Raw genomic sequence first — 22,568 nt, 5'->3', positions numbered from 1 at the left:
CTTCCAGCAGGGGCTGCAAATGCAAGGACACCGCATTCACCAGCAGGTAGTGGTTTGATAATGCAATATGTGAATATGACCAGCAGGCTATGCATTAATGGACACCTTGACCTTCATTTATTTGATTTATAATGCAGGTCCCTACAAACGTTTTTTATGTTGTTGACGATGAAAATCTAATAGGAAATCAACCGAAGCATTTTTATATAAATCAATTTTTATGTCGCCAACTCAGCAACTTTGATGTTGCTAAATGACTTTTGAGATGACCAATGCGTCTTACTCAAAAGCAACTTGAGACAAATGGTGAATGTGTACATTATGTGTTCTGCTTCTGGTTGTCCAAGGCAAAATGTCTTACACCAGTTTCACACCAAATTTAGTTTTTCACAAGATCTAGTACACACTACAATCCATCTATAATTTGTAATCCTGACTGTCTTCGGTACATTTTATGACGTTGGTCTACTCCAGCTATTCTCAACCTTGGGGTCCCGACCCCAATTGGGGTCGCGAGATGATTTCTGGGGGTCGTCAAATCATTTTGGAAGTCAGCTCTGTCTCCACTGTGTTAAAGTGTTCATGTGTTTTAGTCTTTTTGGTCATTTAATGTTTTTTTTGTCATTTTGTGTCTTTTTTATGGTCATTTTGTGTCTTTTTTTGGTCGTTTTGTGTCTTATTTTGGTCATTTTATGTATTTTTTTGTCATTTTGTGTCTTTTTTGGTCATTTTGTGTCTTTTTTGTGTCTTTTTTGGTCACTTTGTTTCCTTTTTTTGGTCTTTTTTTGTTTGTTTGTTTTTTAGACATTTTATGTCTTTTTTTGGTCATTTTGTTTCTTTTTTGGGTCATTTTGTGCTTCATTATTTGTCCAAAATTTGTTGTATCAACTGAGTTTGTATGATCTGAACTGTGCGCGTGAAATTCTGTTCAGTGAGCGGGGGTCACGGACAACATGCATGTTAAATTGGGGGTCCCGACTCAAAAAGGTTGAGAACTACTGGTCTACTCTACACACTGTACCACATTATCAATTTGAAAGGTATTAGGTTCTTGGGGGAGCTCACCAGTGGGCAGTTCCTCTCATGGAGTGCCCACAACCTTTTGGTCTGAAACCTTATGACACCGACTACTTTAGCAAACAAAATATTGTATAAATATTGTTCCAAATTTCAAAGCACCTGACCTCGTGTCAGTACTACAGTAGTAGTACTACTACAGTAGTAGTACTTGGGGGCAGCTGTGGCTCAGTTGGTAGAGCAGTCAAAGTCAGCACTGACCATGGCAACCTAAAGTCAAAGTGTCCTTGGGCAAGATACTGAACCCCAAATGGCTCCCGATGCTGCATTCATCAGCGTGTGAATGAATTCCTGATGGTGGCAGATGGCACTGTTTAGGGTAACCTAAGCCACCAGTATGAATGGGTGTGAATTGTGAATTGGTGAATTAGCGCTGCCTGTAGTTTAATTCAATTCAATTCAATTCAACTTTATTTATAGAGCGCATTTCATGCACAAGGCAGACTCAATGTGCTTCACAATACACATAATTACAGTTAAAAAACAACAACAACAACAACAACAACAAAAAACACAGAAAACAAAAATCGATTACAAATTAATTGAAGAGTGCAGGTAGACAAGCTATTCCATATTCACCACATATACACTTACTTACTCACACATGTGCACCCACTTTTTTTTTACACCCAGTTTAAAGCACTTTGAGTGGTTGCAAAGACTAGAAAAAGTGCTATACAAGTGCATTATTGCACATTTAGTATGTGGAAGTGAAGAAGAGCATGGACGTATGGTATAAAAGCATACACCAGTACAATATCATCAAGTGATTTGTTGCTATAGGGCAAACACTTGAATGTAAAGATCATGAAACTGTGAAAACACCATGGATGAACTGACAAGAAAAAAAAAGATAGAAACTCTTGTGTGATCAACAGAAAATCCAAGGGAAAGAGGTCCCAGTGCCACCCACACTGTTTGACTGACAGCTGATCTCTGGCAAGTCCAGTGCAGACACTCCACAGCATCTTTGGCTGCTAAACACCAAATACAGAGCCAGAAAAAGAGCCAAACATACACACATAAACACAGATTCATGGATTACTACTACTTTACTGCTCCATAACCAATCCAAAAAGCCATTGATAAAAGAAAACCCTCAGCGTCACTGCTGCCACACAGGGCAGAAAGTTCTGCAGCATAGATCAGAGCGACGTATACATGGGGATCATGGTGTCCTTCCCTCCTCTGCCACAGTCTCCCGCTCTTCTATATCTGAGGACCTAAAGACTGCTGTCCCTGGCTAATAATTGCTGACACACCAAAGCCAACATAGCCCATCGAGCCTTTAATAGTTTTCATTTTTCTTCCTTACAGGATGGCCTCTAAGGTGCCATCATGAATGATCAGCACACAGCACTGCAGCTCCCTGTGCAGGCTGCAGCACACATACACACACATACACACACACACGCTCCCTCTCTGATCCTATAGCCATCCCAGACATTTCGCAGCTCTCTGGCCATTACTCCCTCTGTGTCTTCCTCACCTCTCATCTCCACCCCATACAGACAATTTATATAAAAGATTTTCCTGCCCACACCTTTCATCACAGCTCCTATTTTCATCACAGGACCCATTTCACAACATTAATACTCTCTCTCTTACCAAAACCATCAAAACATTAATTCATAAACTATTTCCGGGGTACGATTTATCAGATCCTGACAGAGGATTCTGCACAAACATAGAGACAGGATGGTAGCTGCTATATTACACTGACCTCAGCGCTGGTTACTAACTGACCATTATTTAGCCCATGAGGCTAAAATCGTGATAAGTAATGAATAGAATGAATCACTGGAAAACTGAGAGCCCACAAGGCTGAAATAACCCACCTGAGTGGAAGTGTCTGTGAGGAATTGGCCGCTCTTATGTTCGGCCTTGCGACTCATTAGCGCAGCGGTATGCATGGGTGGAGGAGAAGCAGAGCATGGAGTCTCAGCAGAAACAGATAATTCCCACATCACTACTTGGTGCCCAGTGTGGAGGCGACCTGCAACACTGCACCATCTGATGTTAGTCCTATTATTATTAATAACTCTAAACCATTATTAGGATCCACAACATTCATATTGTAAGATGCATGATTTATGTGTCCTCACGCAATATTCCAACAAAACAGGGACCTGCTCATATAAATATTACCCCATGGTCAAAACTCCACATTTAACCTAGCTCCATGTATATATATATATATATATATATATATATATATATATATAGTACAGGCCAAAAGTTTGGACACACCTTCTCATTCAATGCGTTTCCTTTACTTTCATGACTATTGACATTGTAGATTCATCAAAACTATTAATGAACACATGTGGAATTATGTACTTAACAAAAAAGTGTGAAATAACTGAAAACATGTCTTATATTCTAGTAAGCAAAGGGTGGTTACTTTGAGGAATCTAAAATACAAGACATGTTTTCAGTTATTTCACACTTTTTTGTTACGTACATAATTCCATATGTGTTCATTCATAGTTTTGATGCCTTCAGTGAGAATCTACAATGTAAATAGTCATGAAAATAAAGAAAACGCATTGAATGAGAAGGTGTGTGTCCAAACTTTTGGCCTGTACTGTATATATATAATGTAACAGTGCATTCATACAAATAGATAAGAAAAACTTTTCTTCAGAAATAGCTCCCAGTAACTAATTTACTTCTTCTAATGTGTCTGGTGTTGGTTTGCAGGTTAATATTCAGATAGGCAGAGACAGCTGTCAGTCCCAAACATATTCCCCTCTTTAAGTCCCTTCTTGTTGCTTGTCACATCTTAGCTTCACCCGACCTGTCCCACCTAAATCTGGATTTTCAAATCGAATCACCTTTGAGGACGATAAATGGCACAACAGACGCTAAAAACACGTTAGTTTCTACAGTCCACTGTAAGGGCTCATCCTCTTTTTTCAAAATTCCAGAAAACTAGAAGTCTCTGATAGTCTTTTTAGATCAATGTGAAACTGGTTATAGAGCCGGGCTGGTGCTGGTGCTGGTGCTGGTTTGCAGTTGATTTAACTTGCGCACCTTCTCAGAACCAGTTTGCTTTTCCACAGGCTCAAGGGCCACGTCATTACGTCACTGTCTCCATTTTCCCAGAAAACCTAGAGCCAACTTCAAGCATAAAAGCATAAAAAGCATTGAAGCATTTCGTGTCCATAGTGAAGCTCTGTTTTTAAAAATGGCGGTCAAATCGATTTTGTTGGTCTTGTTGGTCACGATAATCCTGACCCCAGCTCCTGAAAGAAGTGTTTTATGGTTTGAGACCAGAAAAGACTTTGTGCTGCATTGGAAACAGTTTTCCTGGCCAAGAGAAAGTTCTTTGGCTATTGTAATGTGAGGAACTGGTTCAAGATTAGGCACCGGCTCCGAACCGTCCCTCGAATCTGCCTCGGTCGAAAAGGGGTATGAGTGTAATGGTGCCGTGCCATTGTTCCGACTTCCCATTTGTCCGAAGAAGTGATCTTTCTCTAACCAAGTCGTTTTTGTGGATGAACCTAATCTATATCTATAAAAGCAAGAAGTGTCTGTCTGTCTGTCTGTCTGTCTGTCTGTCTGTCTGTGTGTGTGTGTGTGTGTGTGAGTCAGACTGACCTCAGATTTCTTATGTGGTTTGCGCATGTCATGGAGGTGTGCATCCTCGATTTCGAAGATTTTTTAATTCATTTTTCAAAATATCATTATTTACTAGGACGTGTTGCAGCATAACGATCAGACGCCTTTTAGGGGAGCTCCGCCCCCTTTTAGGGGAGCTCCACCCCATTGTGTGATAGACCTACACCTAGTCAGTAACACAATTCACTGTGGATTTACACGCCTAACTCATCCCATCTGAAGTCTATTTAGCCTACCTTTCTTTTAGAGTTTTAAAGTGGCTACAAGGTTAGATTTTACAAAAATATTCAAATAATTTCCAGTGAATATCAATGTTCAATGTGCATGTGCTGGATGGTGCGCGTACCTTATGAAAAGTGTTTTATGGAGTTTTCAAGAAGCATGCTGGCAGTAACTGGACTCCAGTGTGTATTTTTTGGACTATTGGGCCGTTAGACGAGTATATCTATTTGTCTATCTTCTGTTTAGCTTCAATGCGTGTTCACTTGCTTCCCTCCAGTGTGTGTCACATCTCTGAACTGTGTCAATCAAAAAAGTTTCATGCATCAGCCTTAAACTCAAACAATTCTGTTCTAATCCCTCTGACTCACTCTCACTATCAATCAAACATCTCTGACTGTCAGCTGCGAGAAACGTTTGATTGTTTATGATGACAATTTGCATCTTGTTTGTCATGATTGTTTTACATCAATATTCTACCCTCCAACCCTCCCAGAGCACCGTGGCTGACATATTTCCCCCATCTACCCCGGTTCTGCTTCTCCTTTCGGGGCTTCCTGAGTTTAGCGTACTGCCGCCGCTGCTGGGGCCCCAGCTGTCACACGAGGGGAGGCTGGGAGACAAACGCCACTCTTTTTTCAACACTGGTTGTCGGGCTTGTTTGGTTGTTTTTTGCCAATAGGCTTCATGTCTGGTTGGACACAACAGGAATCAACATGAATGTCGCTGTTTGGGGACATTTGGGACACAATGTGAAGGATATCACTGAAATCACTTTGGTTTGATGACATATTGTGTTTGTCGGTATCCAGACCAACACATACCTGCTGGTGTCAGTGCCTAAAAATACCACAATGGCAGCTCATTTAGGCCTCTATTTCATCCGTGTGTGAACGAGCACATGATAAGTCGTGTGCATGCTCCGTCAGGCGTGGTTGAACTAATGGGACAGGCCGTGATGCACCTATGATAATTGCTCAGATGAAGTTTGACGTCACTCTACATTCTCACAAACCCATCTCGGAGAATACTGGGGCGTTTCATGCGGGAGCACATACTCCTCCATGATTGATCACTCTGCTTATAATTTCCTAATTTCCAATCCACTGGGGGACTTAACTGGAAGTAGCCATTTTTCCTGAGCACCGACCAGCTTCCTTTTATTTCCGCACAGGGCTAAATGGGAAGAATCTTCCAGCCCATTAAGCAGACTTTCTGTGTCATAAAAGTTTGGTGGCTGAGTCTCTTCCCCTCCCTGTTTCTCTCCCTTTTCCTCAGCGGCAGCCAGGAACAGTCTGTTTGATCTGCAGGCTGCAGGTTAATAGAAATCAGCCTGCTCATCAGCAATAGTGGATTGAACTTAACCACCCACCTCCGCCCTGTCAATTCAGATTTGGAAAAAACCCACTAACACTGGCCGTAGTCTCATTTCCCTCTGTCAGGTAATCAGTATTTCACTATAATCTCTTCCAGGAGTAAAATTACAATGACCTATCCCTGGTTCCTGAGCCGGGACTGGGAATTTGATTTTGGGAATGTAAGCCAAGGGGTGTAAAACCTAAACACCCAGAAATAAATGGGGCTGTTACATGAAGATATGTGGTACAGTACAGTCATGACTTTGGATGGGAAATGTAGTATTTTATTTAATTCTCTTCATTTTGTTTAAGGTAACATTTCCACATAAAACCGTCTAAAAATGACTGGATCTATATTTTTTTGTGTACATACATTATACTAAATGTTTCCAACAGTGTTTAAACCCAGAGTAATTCAGTCCATTTTCTTTGGTTGCCAGTCAATGGTATCATATCCCCTTTAACACCAGATGATGTCTGAGAATATAGCATTTATTGTAAACTATAATGTGCTACATGCAGCTATGAGGTGCTACCATGGAAAGGGGCTCATGACAGACACCAAGCAATTGTTTTTAGTATTGTTTGACCATGAATAACAACAGTGGGAGAGCCCACGATATAATTTGCCACATAAGAATAGCTACGTATCTGTATGGTTAGTCGACTCATCTAAAAGGTAAGAGATGAATGTTATTTTACTTAAAGACCACCGGTGTCATTAATAACAATGATTTAAAATGAGTTTTTGCTTTTTTAGTACATTAAAAAAAAGGAAGAAAAAAAAGGTCTGTATTGAGCAGGCAAAACAGTTATTTATCGTGCTATCAGTTATTGGAATAATTGCCCACTGAATATACATGAACTGAATAGTCAAGTATCTTTTAATTATTACTTGAGAATGCACTATTTAAATTTGTGAGTAGTGAATTAACATATTTACTGTATAAAAAGTGAGAATTAATGTAATAGATATGAATGTAATAACTTATTCGGAATGATTTCTGATGACGTATATAATAATGTCTACAATGTTTAATTGTTAAGTGATTTTTGTTTTGTCTTGTGGACCCCAGGAAGACTAGCTCCTCCCACTTTTGGTGACAGCTAATGGGGATCTTTTTAACAATAAACAATAAACAATTAGTTTAGCTTATTATAAAGACTAGAAGAAGGGGGAAACAGCTAGCCTGCCTGACTACCAGCAACTCTAAATATTACAAATTAACACTCATTATAATGTTAGCTTATGTACAGTTTAAACAAAGGACATGTAACATGTTAATTAGGTTACTTAGGCTTCAGGACATAGCCGGGCTAGCTGTTGGTTTTTATGTTACCGAAGCTAAACTTATCCCCTCTTGCCTCAGACTTCACAACGTGAGAGTGGTATTGATCTTCTCATCTAACCCTCGGCAACAAAGTGAATGCGCATGCCCCAAATGTCAAACTATTTCTTCATGCTGTATTCAATGGGATGTAATTAAAGCTGTTTTCACACTGTGCACAGCCTTTTCATGCTCCAGTCAGAGCTTCTGCTCATAACTGGTTTCTTTTAGAGCACCACTCATATCTATTATAAGATATAGCAAATTCTTTGTAACCAATATGAACAGACACTATTGTCAAAATGTACACAGAGCCATTCACAAAAGGTGTCGCATTCCTTTTTTGTACCTGCGCTTCTCCTACTTGTTTGAGGACTTTTCAATCATTCTTTGTGCTCTCAACTTTTGACTGAATTTAGACGCCTTTCCCAAGTACCAGTCAAGTCTTCTGTTTGGCTTTCCTTCTTTGGGATTAAACACAAACCTGATGTTGCTCATTTGCATGTCCCAGAATCTGATTTTATGCCAGATATTTGTACGATTCAGGAGTTGAAAATGCCTCACTGTGTGCACCTTTTTTTGTGGTTTGCAGTGATAAGGAAACGTCAGATCTGCGTCAAATGTGAGGGGAAAAAATTGGGACACAGTCTGGGCTGTGGTGTCAGTTTATCTGAGACCATAGCTGCCTCCTAGCTCTCTGACTGGCCAATCAATCACCGAGAAAACATCAAGCCCAAGATTATCAGTCTCTAACTTGGTTTAATGTGTTGGTTGATGGAGCGATGGAGGTTGTAGTGAAAGACAGCGAGTCTAAACAAAGAGGGGATGTGATAGGAAGCACATTTACTGACCTTAACACCATTAACTGATTAATTGAGATAAATGGAGAGAGGATTTTGGCACGGGGATGTGGCAGGAGCACCACTGTATGTTTGCATGTTATAATCAGCTGTTGATTACAGATCTAGTTGCTGATTGAGAGACTTCAATCAGCAAACTAAATACATCTCCATAAGCAGTCAGGTGAGAGAACTTTCAATCATCATTTAATCAGTAATTAATAGTGAGGAGGGAGAGATGTGACTCCACAGTACCCTACTTTAGATATTGGGTTAAAAAAAGTGACAATCTGCAAGGCAACATGAACTGTGCATAGGTTAAAAATATCTATAGGGAGTTTGGAAATCTATTATTCAGAGAAGCTGAAACCAGAAGTTGATCGGAATAATATAAACTTTTTCTTCACTGTTTCTCTTTTCCTGTTTAAGGCGTTTGGATAGATCTCCGAGCTGCTGAATCAAACTTGCCCAAAATGGCAAAGAGGAGGGTAACGTGTTTGTTTAACAGTGTAAATTCACTTTGAAGGGAAGCAGGAGCCTGAAGCAGCCCTGCACAGAATGCATTGTTGTGTGGTAATCAGAGTACATCTCCCTGCTTCTTACCTTGGATCTTTTCTTATTTATCATCTTTTCTTCAATGTGATGTTTCAAAGCAGCCTCATTAAACCGAAGGGTGTTTTCATGGAGGTGCGGTAAGCAAATGGTTTTCCTGTACAATGAAAAAAAAAAAATCAATAATTAAGTATCTAAATGATTAACTGCAGTCAGGTATTTTACTCCTAAATGTTTTGCCATGAATGATAATTATGAGGGTGCCTCTCCCCATAACGTTCACACACTCAATATGTTCATGTTTACTATGTTTAATATGTTTTTCATAGCAGATATTTTGACAGGAGAAGAAGGTGTTTTAATCACCATACAACAGTTTGTATGACATCGTAGGAAATATGGCCATTCTGTTTAATGTTTACAGTGGCACAATCGCTGTTTTAAACATGTGACCACTCTATTTAACGTTGTGAAAAAGTCTCAGTTTTGAGCACATCCTGTGTAGAAGGAAACTTGGTTAGGTTAAGGTACCAAAACTACTTGGTTAAGCTCAGAAAAAGATCATGGTTTGGATAAAAATAAGTACTTCTGCGTACTTGGCATAGTTATGTACAAAAGTGAACTTACACTAGTAATACATACCCTTACTTGCATTTATAATACATACAAGATAACTTACAAGTTAACTTACCTATGTAACTTACGTACGAATGTTAAAATAACTTGGTTCAATTTAGAAGATAAGAAGGTTAAAATAAGTACTTCCGTTCATAGCTGCGTAATGTAATTGCTAGCACTTCGTAGTTATGTCAAGAAGCTAACTTACATTAACATTACATACAGAACTTAATTTACCAGTTAAATTAGGTTAACAACACGTTAGGAGGTTCACTTTCTAGAGCACAATCTGATCGCATTGCTTTAGTCTCCCTCTTAGTGAGAAGAATCATTTTACTCAATAGGAAACAGGCTGCCCCCCCACCCTCATATAAACATTGGGTTAGAGATAAGTATGAAATTTTGTCCTATATGTTGTGTATATATTGCCATTTATTGTTACTTTCTTTTTTGTTTGTTTGTTGTTGTTTTTGTCTGTTATTTTGTTTTGATTGTTTTTGTCAATGATATAATGCCTATAAAGTGGGAAAATGAGGAAGTTAACTTGCATGCATTACTTACATATGTAACTTAAGTACACAACTTAAAAATAGTGTTGAAATTTTTGACAGACTGGTCTCCTAGAATAAACTCCTGTGTCTTTTCACTCATCCATCCGACTCATGACTTCATGACTTCCTCCCTATATTCAAACTGTGCCGTGTATGATACATCACCTGACTTCCTCCTTTGCTCCCGTCATAATAACTATGGCCACTTAATATGGGTGATAATAAGCTGCACCTCCTGGCTCACAATTACATGGGTTATATACCAATTATAGTGCAGTACTTTTTACAGCTGTAAGTGCATTTGGTATACTGTAGCATCCACTATATTTTGCAAACATTATTAATAATAATCCAGAGTGAGGGGGGTTCTGTACTGTAATTGTGCTGCTGGCGAAGACCAGAAATTTCATATGCTTTTAAAAAAAATATGCTTACATACGTTAATGTGTGTTGGGGGGCTTTAGTTCTTTAAGCCAGTGCTGCTGATAGTTTTTTTTCTTCCACGTCCATGTGTCATGTGAGCTAGCCAAAGCCAACAGATGTGTCCAGATGTGTATTGTGTAGTAAATGAGTGCAATGAGTCAAATTGTTTGGTTACAGGTATTTCTATGGACTGGGTTAACTGTGCTACTAAACCTAAAACTGCCCAACTTAACTCTCCATACTGGGAACAAAAGTGTTTTATGGACACTCCTAATAAAAACATTAGGATATAGATAATAGATACATTTGTACAGAGAATACAAAAAATTATAATTATGTAATGCTTTAAAAAATATTTACGATTATTAATGAGTACATAAGATTAACTACAGAGCCTGGGAAGGAATAAAAAAAACTTCTTGTGTCTATGACTTCTCAGCTTTTCATTCTAGTGCAGCGACAACGGCAAAAAATAAAAGATTACTTTCTATATATACACACATCAATATCATACAATCAGAAACATAAAAACAAAAGGCTCACTGCAGTATTGATAAATGTTCTCAGTGTTTTCTGGGTCAGTGTTAAACCCCAAAGCAGATGGCTCTATCCACTGTTGTGAATATTTTCATAGTCAGTCTGCATTTTGGGAATGAAATGTACCCTTTATACAAACACTACAACTACTATTAAGAATTATATTACAGTGAGAGTTTTCAGAGCATGAGCCGAGTTCTGAATAACGCCAGTGACAGCCTGTGAAAACATTTTTTTGTTTCTGGAATATAAGTAGTTAAATGTGTGCGCAGATGTGTGAGAGAGAGTGACATGTTGTAGGGGAGCAGACAGGAACACCAGGTGCTGACAAGCAGAGAACTGTGATTGTTCCAGAAGCTTCTCCAACAGGAAGTCACGGCAGATGCTGGAGATGACAGAGCGGTCTGGGAGCGCAGTGACAGACTTCAGCGCACGTCAAGACCCAGCTGCAGCACACTGCGCCCGACGTTATGTCTGCAAGCTGTGCTGTTCAGCACCATGAGAGCATAAATCTGTACTGACCGGCCAGCAGAGTCCTCACAGATAACTTCTTGTACTTAAAGACCCCTTCCAGAAATGTTTCAAGACATGTAAAAATAGTCTGCTTTGAAGAATATCTCTGTCTGATTTGCTTTTTCCATAAAAATGTTAAATTACTTGTTAAAATTATTGAATCCTAATAAAAAAACATGAGACATTTCAGAAGTTTAAATGAACAACATCCGTCGTTTTTCTGCTGCTAGGGGTCTCTCAATCAAAACGAAAGCAATACAGACAAAAAAAGACTTTTTTATTGGGAGACTAGTGCACAGAGGTCTCCTCCTCTCTGAAACAAATTGATCTGGTGATTAAAACCAGTAAAATTACTGAATAAAGCTGTTAAATCACGATAAATCAGTGTTTCTCCAATGTTGTTCGGTAGTCTGATGACTAACATCCTTCATCCAGTTAAATTATAAAGTTAGAAATGACCCAAAAGTTTATCTGAAAAAAATGTGTCTTAAAACTGGAAAAGAAGTCAATTTACGGTGCATAAATTATCAATATGCAGACACCTGCAAACACAATGTGTGATAAACGTGATATAGCGCCATTAACAGGCCACCAAATTACAGATTCCTCTTGATTTGAAAATTGTTGAAAACAAGATTTAAGCTCACAACTCAGAACATTATATTTTTTTTACACATCTGAATGCAGAAAACTTACATATTATATCTTTAAGTGCTGGACCAACATGTCTCCTACGTTACTGAAAAGTCTATTCTTGGTGATTTTGGACTGGAGGCTCCAAGTTTCCACATCACATTTGTTTAAATTGCACAGTGGACCAAGATTGGCTTCCAGACTTGAGATGTCACAAAATCCTGGTCAGACAGTTACAGTCAGATTTTAAGGTGAGCGTACGTACGTACGTAGAAACTTTTCTTCTTCATTTATTCAGCAAAGCTCAAACATTAAAGTTAAATAATATGAGGGTATTTTTGGGTGGAATGGGTCTTTATAATAAACCACTGAATGTGTTCATGCAAACATTTAGAGAAAAATGGCAAAAAACATACCTTTTTCAGTGTATTTTCCTTCCCTTTTTACCACAGAATAAAAAAAAATACAGAATACGATATAGTTAAAAGCCGACATGCCTGTGTAAAACAAAATGTTTTGTATCTTTTAAGACCAACAAACACTGATTAGGAAGAATCAGTGCCATCTGTTACCTTTCAATGAGCTTATACTACTCTCTAGTGGTTACCTAACACTATTGCAGCAACACAGAAGTGTAGATATTAAACTTACTCAAAGTCTTTGTCTTTTCATAAACTTTCCTCCATATATTCCCCAAATTAAAATGTTTTGCTGCCAAAGAATACATTTTCATGTATATTTTAGCTCTACAGACAACCATGACTGCCCTAAAATGTAGTTTCTTGCTTATGAGAAAATATTTTAATTGAATCAAGAAGTAATCTGACATGAATCAGGGAATTTTCTGTTTCCCTGTTTTCAGCCGAAGTTGTGAAAACCTTGAAGGAAACGAGGCTGCATTCAGCATCCGGCGGATTTGCCCATTATCATGTCCTAATAGCTTGCTCAATGGTGCAGCGTGTTATGTGGGTTCACTGGTCAACCAAGACACACGCCATTAGCCCGAGCAAACGTTGCCTTGCAATGCTACACAAAGCACACCTTATTTGTATCACATTAGCTCTTTGATGTGGCATAGCATATTATATCAACAGCTGCAATTTATCAAACAATTTTGGCACTGATTTGCTTCAGTACCAGCACCACAGCAGCAGCAACACCACCGTCACCCATCCTCAATTCTTTCCTCCGTTCCTCTACGAGAAGCTGCAGCAGCAAATAAATTAAACATGTGTCATTGAGCATGCTAAATGGCTTGCAACACATAATCATCTAAATAATTATGAGGCTGCCATTAAAGTGAGCTAGATGGATGACACATGAGGCATTATGGAAAAACTGGAGGTAATGGTGCAAGATTTGATATGGGAGAAAAGGGGAGATGGTGGGGGGATAAAAAAAAAAAAAAAAAAAGAAATGCAGTTTTCTGTGCGATTCTTTCCCGTCAGTCTCCTCTTCTTGCTGTTAAAATCCCGAACTCAAAGTGCTAAGGGACAATGGGGTGATTAGCCCAATCAGAAAAAGCAGTGAGGGATTGTGGGTAGGCTGTGGCACTGCTCACAGCCGTCTTTTTGTCCTCCCACATTTCATTAATCAGCAACCTGAGGCCCCTCCGAAATCAGTTCTGCAGATTGGCAGCTCGCTCATTTGTTCCCATGTGGCAATCAGAGAGGAAAGGAAATCAGTTCACAACCTTTATGCTGTTACCTGACATTATAAACCATCTCTTTGTATTCCCTTTGTTACTTTTCTCAGCTTTTTTTCCCCCATTTCACTGTGATTTGCTGCTGAAAATATATGTTCCCGACACCAAATGTGACCTCCATTAACCCTCACAGAAGGTAGTTTTTGTGCTTCATTGTAACAATGCTGTCAATTTAATCTGCCAGTTAAAGATAAAAAGAAATACAACATAAGTTATGCTTGTTTTTAACAATCAGCATTGTTAAAATACACATGTACGGCATATTCCCTGCGTTAAAAATCAGCTGTAAAATAAAGTCTGCCATCAAGCATCTCCGAGTACAATACTTTAATGAGCCTCATGTATCAGCCTAAATGATGCAGCACGTCACCAGACATGCATGACAAGCACAATGATATTCTGTTCATGGAGGATATTGTTCACGGCTCTCCACTTTTTACGCACCATTACCTCATAATGTCTGTGCAGTTTGTGCTTTATATGATCCCACTTTAATGTGGAAGATGGAAATAAACTGTAAATAACCTAAAGTGCTCTCTTTAAAAGAAGAATATGAGAAACACAAACACACTTTGTGCAAATGAGTGCAAGGGTTACACAAATGCTTATAGTACTTTATATAGGGTGCAATCATATTATTTTATTAGCAGAATAATTGTTTTAGGCAATGCTTTAGATTGCAGCCTGCAAATTACAGTTAAATTATAGACTGTATAAAGATGGACGACACATCTTTGATTCTTCCCGTTGTACAAAAGTGAAGCCAAAATATAAAATACTTTGAAGTCAATTATTGATAGAGTGTAGCTGCAGTACTGAGTTCCCGCCCAAACACCTGTCCGACCAATCAGAGCACAGTGTGAGCTGTCAATCACAACATTACACCCTCGATTAAAAGCACCAAATAACTTACATGAGTAAAAGGAACACTTGAACATACATCAGTGTGATGGGAACTACCTAAAGGAACAGAAGCAATCTTTGGAAAAAAAATTATTTGATGTGTACTTTACTCAGAGGGGGTGGGATTTATGACCTACATTGCAGCCAGCCACCAGGGGGCGATCAACATCTTTTGGGTTCACTTTTACCTGTCTTTATGTACAGTTTAAGGCAGTGGTTTTCAAACTTTTTGGGCCAAAGCAACACCATCAGGGCTTTCCACTTGGACATGAAGTAGCCAGGAGAACGGGGTTCGTGTCCCATGTGAAAACAAATGTAAACGATGTGGTTTTAACGAAGTTCCATGCCTCACCGTTATTACGCAACTAAATTTAATGAACCTGCAGCCTTTTTTTTCAAGCACAAACCTTACGTGTATGTATAATGACGCATTATTTTTAAAATGCTCCGCAAACTGCGATATGGGTCGTTTTAACTAAAGGCTCATATGGGCTGTTTCAGCAGGTGCATGTGATGTCGAGTGGTAAAAGGAGTGCACTTCTATAGCGATTTTATCCAAAGCGCTTTTGGATAAAAGCTGCTCATTCACCCATTCACACACACACCATACTGGTGGCCGAGGCTACCAGACACACTGGTGCCACCTGAATTCATTCACAAACAGATGAACGCAGCATCAGGAGCAATTTGGGGTTCAGTATCTTGCTCAAGGATACTTTGACATGTAGGCTACCATGGTTAGGGATCGAACCACCAACCATCCAATCAGTAGACGGCCAACTGAGCCACAGCCGCCCCAGCCAACTGCAGCCAGAGTCAACTTTTACAAGACAGGTGCTTTCACAGCGCCTCCATGTGATTATTTTTGTGCCTAAAGCTAAACAACCTGCAACCCCTTGACAACATTAACCACATGTTTAAAATAGCAATTATTACATCTAGGTATGAGGACACTATGATCTCCTGCTACAAGAAGCAGTCACTCATTTTGGCAATACTGCTGTAAGTCATACTACATTAATAGTATAAGGTTGTCACAAAATTCCACGGCACACCTGAGCTTGTCTCGTGGCATCCCGGTGTTCCACGGCACACCATTTGGGAACCACTGGTTTAAGGCACCTACCAAAGAGCAAACTCCGTCTCTGAAAACTGAAGCCTAAATATTAATTCTCCCTAATGGCCAGCAGGGGGCGGCTTCTCTGGCTGCAAAAATATATTTGTTATTGTTCACATATGCATTGTTCAATCCATAAACAATAGTTGGTATTTGTTTGTTTTCAATTTGAACAAAATGTTCTTGTTATTAAAGTGTCAGTGTTCGACATATATATTTATAACTTCAAGGTAATAATTTACTTTTCAAAAGCATCCTGTGCATAATATAAATACAAGTCTAAACCCTCATTAAAAAGACGTTTGCAAAAACAGATATGATAGGAAAATGAAAATATATGAATACAGATATTTGGTGCTGTCTAGGGATCAATCACACTGCTTTTGGGTAGTTTTGATGAGATATATCAATCTTGTTGGCTGTGATGGTTTATTGTTGGTTTGGTGTTTTTTTTTTTTTTTTAACATTTATTTACAGATTGTTTAATGTGTGCACAGATGATCTGACCAGCGTGAGTTACAGTATGAAGACTTTTTAAGCTTTTTCTTAAACACACGTTGCATTGGAACCCTCAATTTCAAAGTACAACAGACCTTTTTCCCAAAACCATAGACTGTATAAAATAAACTCTTGTGTGATCAACAGAACAGAAACACATTTAGCCAAATTTTTACATGGTATGTTTCAGTCTCATTTGGCGCAACTTTAATTCACTGTCTCTACTGCTTTGGTCATTTCAAGCAAACCCTTTCCCAACCCCTAAGGATTAGGATAGGACTATTTTTTAATGGGAATATCACAAAAACCAAGCCAGTCACAGCTTGGTTGGCAGACGTCTTCTTCTTTCGCAGTAGTGAAACTATAAGCCGAAATGGATGTGTATTGAAAAATCCATATTTGCACATCTTATTTTATTTGTGGGCCAATGAACCCTTTCCACACATTTTCAGCAATATTAAGACTTATTTATCTCCAAAGATAAGAGGTTAGGTGATAACAGGGCTAACATTGTGTTTAAGACAGATTTAAGTATAAATTAAATGGAAATTATATTTCTTAGAGCCTACTTAATTATGACACTGTAAAGCATTAAAATATTATTGGGCCATAATAGTCAAATAAAGCCCAAAATGCCGGGGGAAAAATGTAGCTAAAACAATAATTTATTTCCGAATAATAAGACAGGAAACTTAGTAAAAATAGGGTAAATAAATAGTAAAAGGAGGGTAAAATAAAAACATTTAAAAAGAGATGGAGCCAATTAGCAATATTTTTCCTTAAACTACAATAGTTCACCATTTATACCATAAACATGCTTCCTTTGCAAACTTCTGTGATTGACATAACTTGCTCCCTGTGGTTCAGCAACGAGGCAGCAGTTCTTCTCCTGGGATGAATAAAGATTGAGCTCCGTCCCTTCAGGACACAACATCTGCTAAAACTTATCCCAACAAAAAGGACCAACCTGAATGACAACCTCCAGCCAATAAACAAACAATCAATGTGAGCTTATATTGCACAAACCCGCTCAAATTGGGACCTGATTTCCCCTGGGGTGCAGATTGCAGCTCAACAATGCAATAAGGGACGAGGTTTTTGGTGTAAAATTGCAAGGAGGAAATGTAATTTGACAGAGATGAGGTCCTCCTTAAGGGACAGAAGACGGCTGGGATTTAAAATGGTGTCATGAGTGACCTCTGCTGGGAGTGCATGGTTACAATCAGCCTCATAGGTTTCACTAATGCCTCATAATGTAATATGCTTAGGTGCTATGGTGGTATTTCAGTTGCTGATATATTAGATATCACCTATGAGCTGATCAGCATTAATCAGCTTTGATACGGTAACATGAAGGCTCTTCTCTGGCACATGACAGAAACAACTGTATAATGCTGCAGTCTTTAGCCATGCTAGTGGCTCTGTGAACAGCAATGGATAATGTATTGGATAAAGTCTACTGACTTTGGTGATCCCCTGACTTTTCCTCTGGCACCATCACAAGGCTGACAATTTCAATTTGAGATTTGGTACACTGTAAAAAATAATCTGTTAAATTTACGGTAAAATACCGGCAGCTGTGGTTGCCAGAATTACACCGTAAAAATTACATTGAGTGGGTTTTCTACTGTAAATTTAAATGTAAATATCAGCAAAAACTGTAATTTAGACTGAGTAGTCCCTTAATTTAAAGGTAATTGTGTCCTTGAGACAATATGGTATTTCTCCATTCATTTTACATGATTTTTTAAAAAGATTTTTACAGTAAAACTGTGTGTTTTTCAAAAGTTTTGTTCTATTCTGTGATTTACAGTAATTAAAAGTGTCTATTATGGTGATATGCAATTTTTTATTTTTAGGCCGTATTTCTCATGCAATTTGACAGCTTTTTACTGTAATTTCTACAAACACTTTTTACAGTGTACAGACAATTATGATCCCCTCCGAGTGAATTGTAATAACTCCTGGTAAAAAAAAAACCAACAACAATAACTTCTTGCATGCAAAAAAGAAAGATGGATATCAGCAGAAGACATTATCTATAAGAAATTAGTGTAAAAGTATTATTTTGAATCTCATATCGGTTGAGGCGCATAAATTCAAAACTCATTATAAGCTGTCCCATGCTTGATAGCACACATTTATTTAATACTTTTGATTATTTTGTAATAATTTTACAAGAATGTGGGATTTAGTTTTCTGTGGAAATGCTCCTTTTACAAATTATGTTTACATTCAATGTGCATTCTACTTTGTCACCAACGGATGCATCAACATAATAATTTAATATATGCAGTAAATGGAAAAGTTGCATTTGCTGTTATTAATACCTAGTGGCAGTTCCATCCTGGAAATGCTAAATGACATAAAGTAGTGCTGCACTTTACTGTGCAGTTAGGATAAGAAATAGTTTAAAATAAAAAGCAAAGAGTGCATCCTTTTCAAATATCATTGACATACACCCCTGGGATTAACAGTTTGAGAAGTGCCTCGCACAAACACCTCAGCAATGGCTGCTTAGCAACAACGACGGAGACAAAAACAAGCTTTCCACTTAAGACGGCTACATATAGATGTAATAATTCAAACTCAAGACTTCCATGCAAGTGCACTGACTTTTAAAAAGCTGCCTTTCATACAGTCTCATGCATGGGGAGCTCTACCTGCAGGCTACCACAGCATTACATCTCAGATGTCACATTCGCACCCTTTGCCCCTGAACGCACCATTAAACCTCACCAACACCAGACAGAGCCACAGACATGAACACATTCATTTCCCTTCAGTGCAGCTTATTCAAGCATTCTCTTCACATCCAGTATCGTTTTCATTGCAGGCTTGTAGGATGAAGCTAACAGAGTGTAACAGGCAGAAACAAAGGCTCGGTTTCCTGTGTGAGCCAGCTCTTTAAATACACAGGTCTATTTACTGTACAGGTAGTGTGTGAAAACAGTGCTGATGGCAACCCGCCAGCCAGCAGAGCTCTCTCTGGGCTGTTTACATCTCTGTACGTGAGAGATAACTCTGGTGTTTCTCACACTTTCTAACTTGATATTTTAATTGGAGGCTAAGGGAAATTCTACCTGTCACTTAATGCTGTAATGGCTATTTACAGTAGGCTATAATCATGTAAAACTGAATGCAATACGTTGCTGCCGCTGCATAAATATAAATAATAAAGTAACATTCATTTGTCACATGGTTTAAAATTTCCTTAGCATCCCACTTTGATATTGTTCTCAGATGACACACTGTACTGTAGCGGATAACACAATTTAACAGACACAGAGCTTTCATGTTATGTGAAGCAAAAAGCTAAAGGCAAAGAATTGACGAGCTCAGATCAAATACAGAATGAAGAGGCTCTACTCGAGTTTCCAGCTGGCAGTGTCATTTCTGCAGTTTCTAGCAAAGCCATCCTCTCTGCCTCCCGTGGAGTGAAACCATATGATTGCTGTAAACGCTGGAGGGGAAGGAGGCTCACTAATGTAAAGGAAGCAATTCTCTCTCCCAGAGGGAACAGATAAAAAAAAGAAGTGCAAACACAAGAGGAGTTGCATTTGATGATAATGGGGAATTTTCCCAACCCTTTACATTTTTAATTAGCAGATTTTTACTTTAACAATGCAAATGTTTGACACAAATGATATTTGCCAATGATCACACTACAAAGACATTGATATTTTTTCACACTTACATTAACTTTCATATTAAATCATCTGAAATACTTTAATTGGCAACATGCCATATAGGACAGCCTATATGGCACTGGATCCTGTTTTTTCTAATTTAAGGCCACCCTAGGGGGCACTTCATTGTATTTTTTCACTGGAAGGGCACTGCATCATATTGTCTCAATTTAAGGCCAACCGTTAGTGGACTGCATCTGATTTTTTCACTCAAAAGGGCAAGTTAGAGGGCATTTTAACATATTTTATCTACCATAGGGGCATCCAAGAGAACTTCATCACATTTTATCCATTTAAGAGCACCCATTAGTACATTGCATCACAATTTCTTCACTGGAAGGGCACTGTAGAGAGCATTTTATCATGTTTTATCCACCATAGGGGCCTCCTAAAGCCCCTCCCTGAATCCACCAGTGTGCCACCATGTCCTCCAACCTATAAGACCCCATAGGGCGTCTGTTCCTACTCTGCAGGGTCGTTGTTTCAGCAAAAGCCAAGTTACAGCCACATGACATGGCATCTAGGACCAACTATGCTATTGAAAACTGTTTAAACAGACGTTCAGAATGTCTAATGATTGCATGTAATGCACGACTAGCATCCACAGCAGAATAAAATATCACCAAAGCAGACAACATGGAGCTGTCTGCTGAAGTTTTCAGATGAATGACTAATGTAAAGTTTGTTATAGCCTGCATTTATTGTATGATTAGACTTATTAATCAGTACTTATTAACCCTAAAAATTGTATTTCTACAAACTCTTTTATAGGCCAGTGAAATACACTACACTACACCCTTGTAACAGATCTTGCTGTTCTTGTTGACTTCTCAGAACAGAGTGTAATATAATTTTTCAAGGGGTTGACCAAGCTTTCCAGACCGTCTGTTTGCTCATTGATTAGATTAGCAATATTTTGTAATTGAGTGAGTGTTAAGTCACCTTTCAGCCTCTTTTCAGCTGGTTTTGCAGGGGTGTTAGGGTGGGACTCTGGTAGTGGCCTCAACTCTGGGGTCCGTCTGCCCTGGATGGAGGAGCAAGCACACTCATGGTCGGAGACAGAGCTGGTAGTGATGGGACGAACAACACTGGTGCGTCAGCACTGTGCCGAGCACACAAGAGTGAAACCCCGTATTGGTGCGTGTATCGCTTTAAAAAAAAAAATCATGTGACCGATACAGGTGATGTGTCGTTTCGAAGTGCTGCGCCAAAGTGTGTTTATAAGGGAACAAACTGTATCGACATGTTGTGGGTTTGTTGGATGCAGTTTTGCTGTTGCTGTTGGATTTTTGCTTGGCCTCACCTTGTTCCACTGACTTCATGGATCATTCCAAGAAGTTTTCCCCAGTCTGAAATAATTTAACTCTGAATTTTATTACAGACTAATTCGCTATATTTTACATACCAACTCAGTTTAGCATTTACACAAACAAGGTTTTAAGCACATTTTAAACTCTTCTCATGAACAACTTAACTCAGCAAACAAATTGAACTCAGCAAATGAAATTATACAATGATGGGATCATATTTTAAGTAAAGGACTGGCGATTAAATATTTCACAGGCTGATGTTGGGTTTGCAGCATGTTAGCTTTTCCATTTCATTTTCATTTTGTTTACCTCCAATGATTTTATAACTACTGCAGGGGGCACTATTGAGTGACCAACACAGTGTCAATACAGTGCTGACACAGTTTGTGTAGTGTGTCAATACACTCCTTGAGGTATCATCATCCCATCACTAAGAGCTGGCGGCAGCGGGAGCTGCAGAGTCAGCCTGGGCATTGGAAATGACAGTTGACATCTTGCCTTTGTGTGAATCAGTAGTTAAACTCTTTGTAGTGACAAATACCCCTTTATATTTACCTTTAACACCTTGCTAGGACCGGAACATGGTATTTGCTTTCCAGTTTGGTAGGATGCTAACCTAGCTTGAGAGCTGTTGACAGTTACCGTTAGCCTGTTAGCCTGTTAGCCTGCTGCCGCGCTCTGTGGACTTCGATGTAAAACGCAGTGTCCGCAAAACACCCTCTTTGTTGGATGAAGCAGGGAGCGTTGTGTTGTTATTGTAAAAGTTCCTGGCTTTAGACAAGTCCATAATAAGCAGTAGAGAGGAGTGAAAATGTAAAACTTGGATTCAGCCACAAATTCCCGCGACTTCACTGGCAGCCACCTCGCGCCGCCATGGGGACGACGTCGCGTCTGACGTACGGGTCTGACGTCACCGCCGCCTGTCATTAAGAGCGGCTGATTGCATGCGCGCAGATGGCACTATAAGCATAGAGATCCATAGTCGCCGCTTGTCACTGACGGCATAGATCGCCAAAAATAAAAATGTGTAAATTGCGTTTTATTAGTATTTGTTCAGATGAAACTGACAGTTTT

The 22,568-nt window shown here is 39.0% G+C and overlaps 1 long non-coding RNA gene across 2 annotated transcripts in view; it reads right to left on the bottom strand.

Annotated features, from left to right (window-relative positions):
• The window catches only part of LOC131961701 (uncharacterized), a 60,258-nt gene extending 37,911 nt beyond the window's left edge, over window positions 1-22,347 (bottom strand). For both annotated transcript variants that reach the window (XR_009389878.1, XR_009389879.1), the window contains exons 1-3: window positions 22,050-22,347; window positions 21,127-21,208; window positions 9,049-9,154 (exon numbers count right to left, since the gene is read on the bottom strand). This is a non-coding gene — a long non-coding RNA (uncharacterized LOC131961701). The remainder of the gene's footprint in view (window positions 1-9,048; window positions 9,155-21,126; window positions 21,209-22,049) is intronic.
• Between the last annotated feature and the right edge of the window lie 221 nt (window positions 22,348-22,568).

This window comes from Centropristis striata, chromosome 23 (assembly GCF_030273125.1).
Source record: "Centropristis striata isolate RG_2023a ecotype Rhode Island chromosome 23, C.striata_1.0, whole genome shotgun sequence".
Classification (NCBI taxonomy): Eukaryota; Metazoa; Chordata; class Actinopteri; order Perciformes; family Serranidae; genus Centropristis; species Centropristis striata.
Note: the sequence above shows the minus strand (reverse complement) of the source record. Positions and strands in the feature narration are given on the sequence as shown.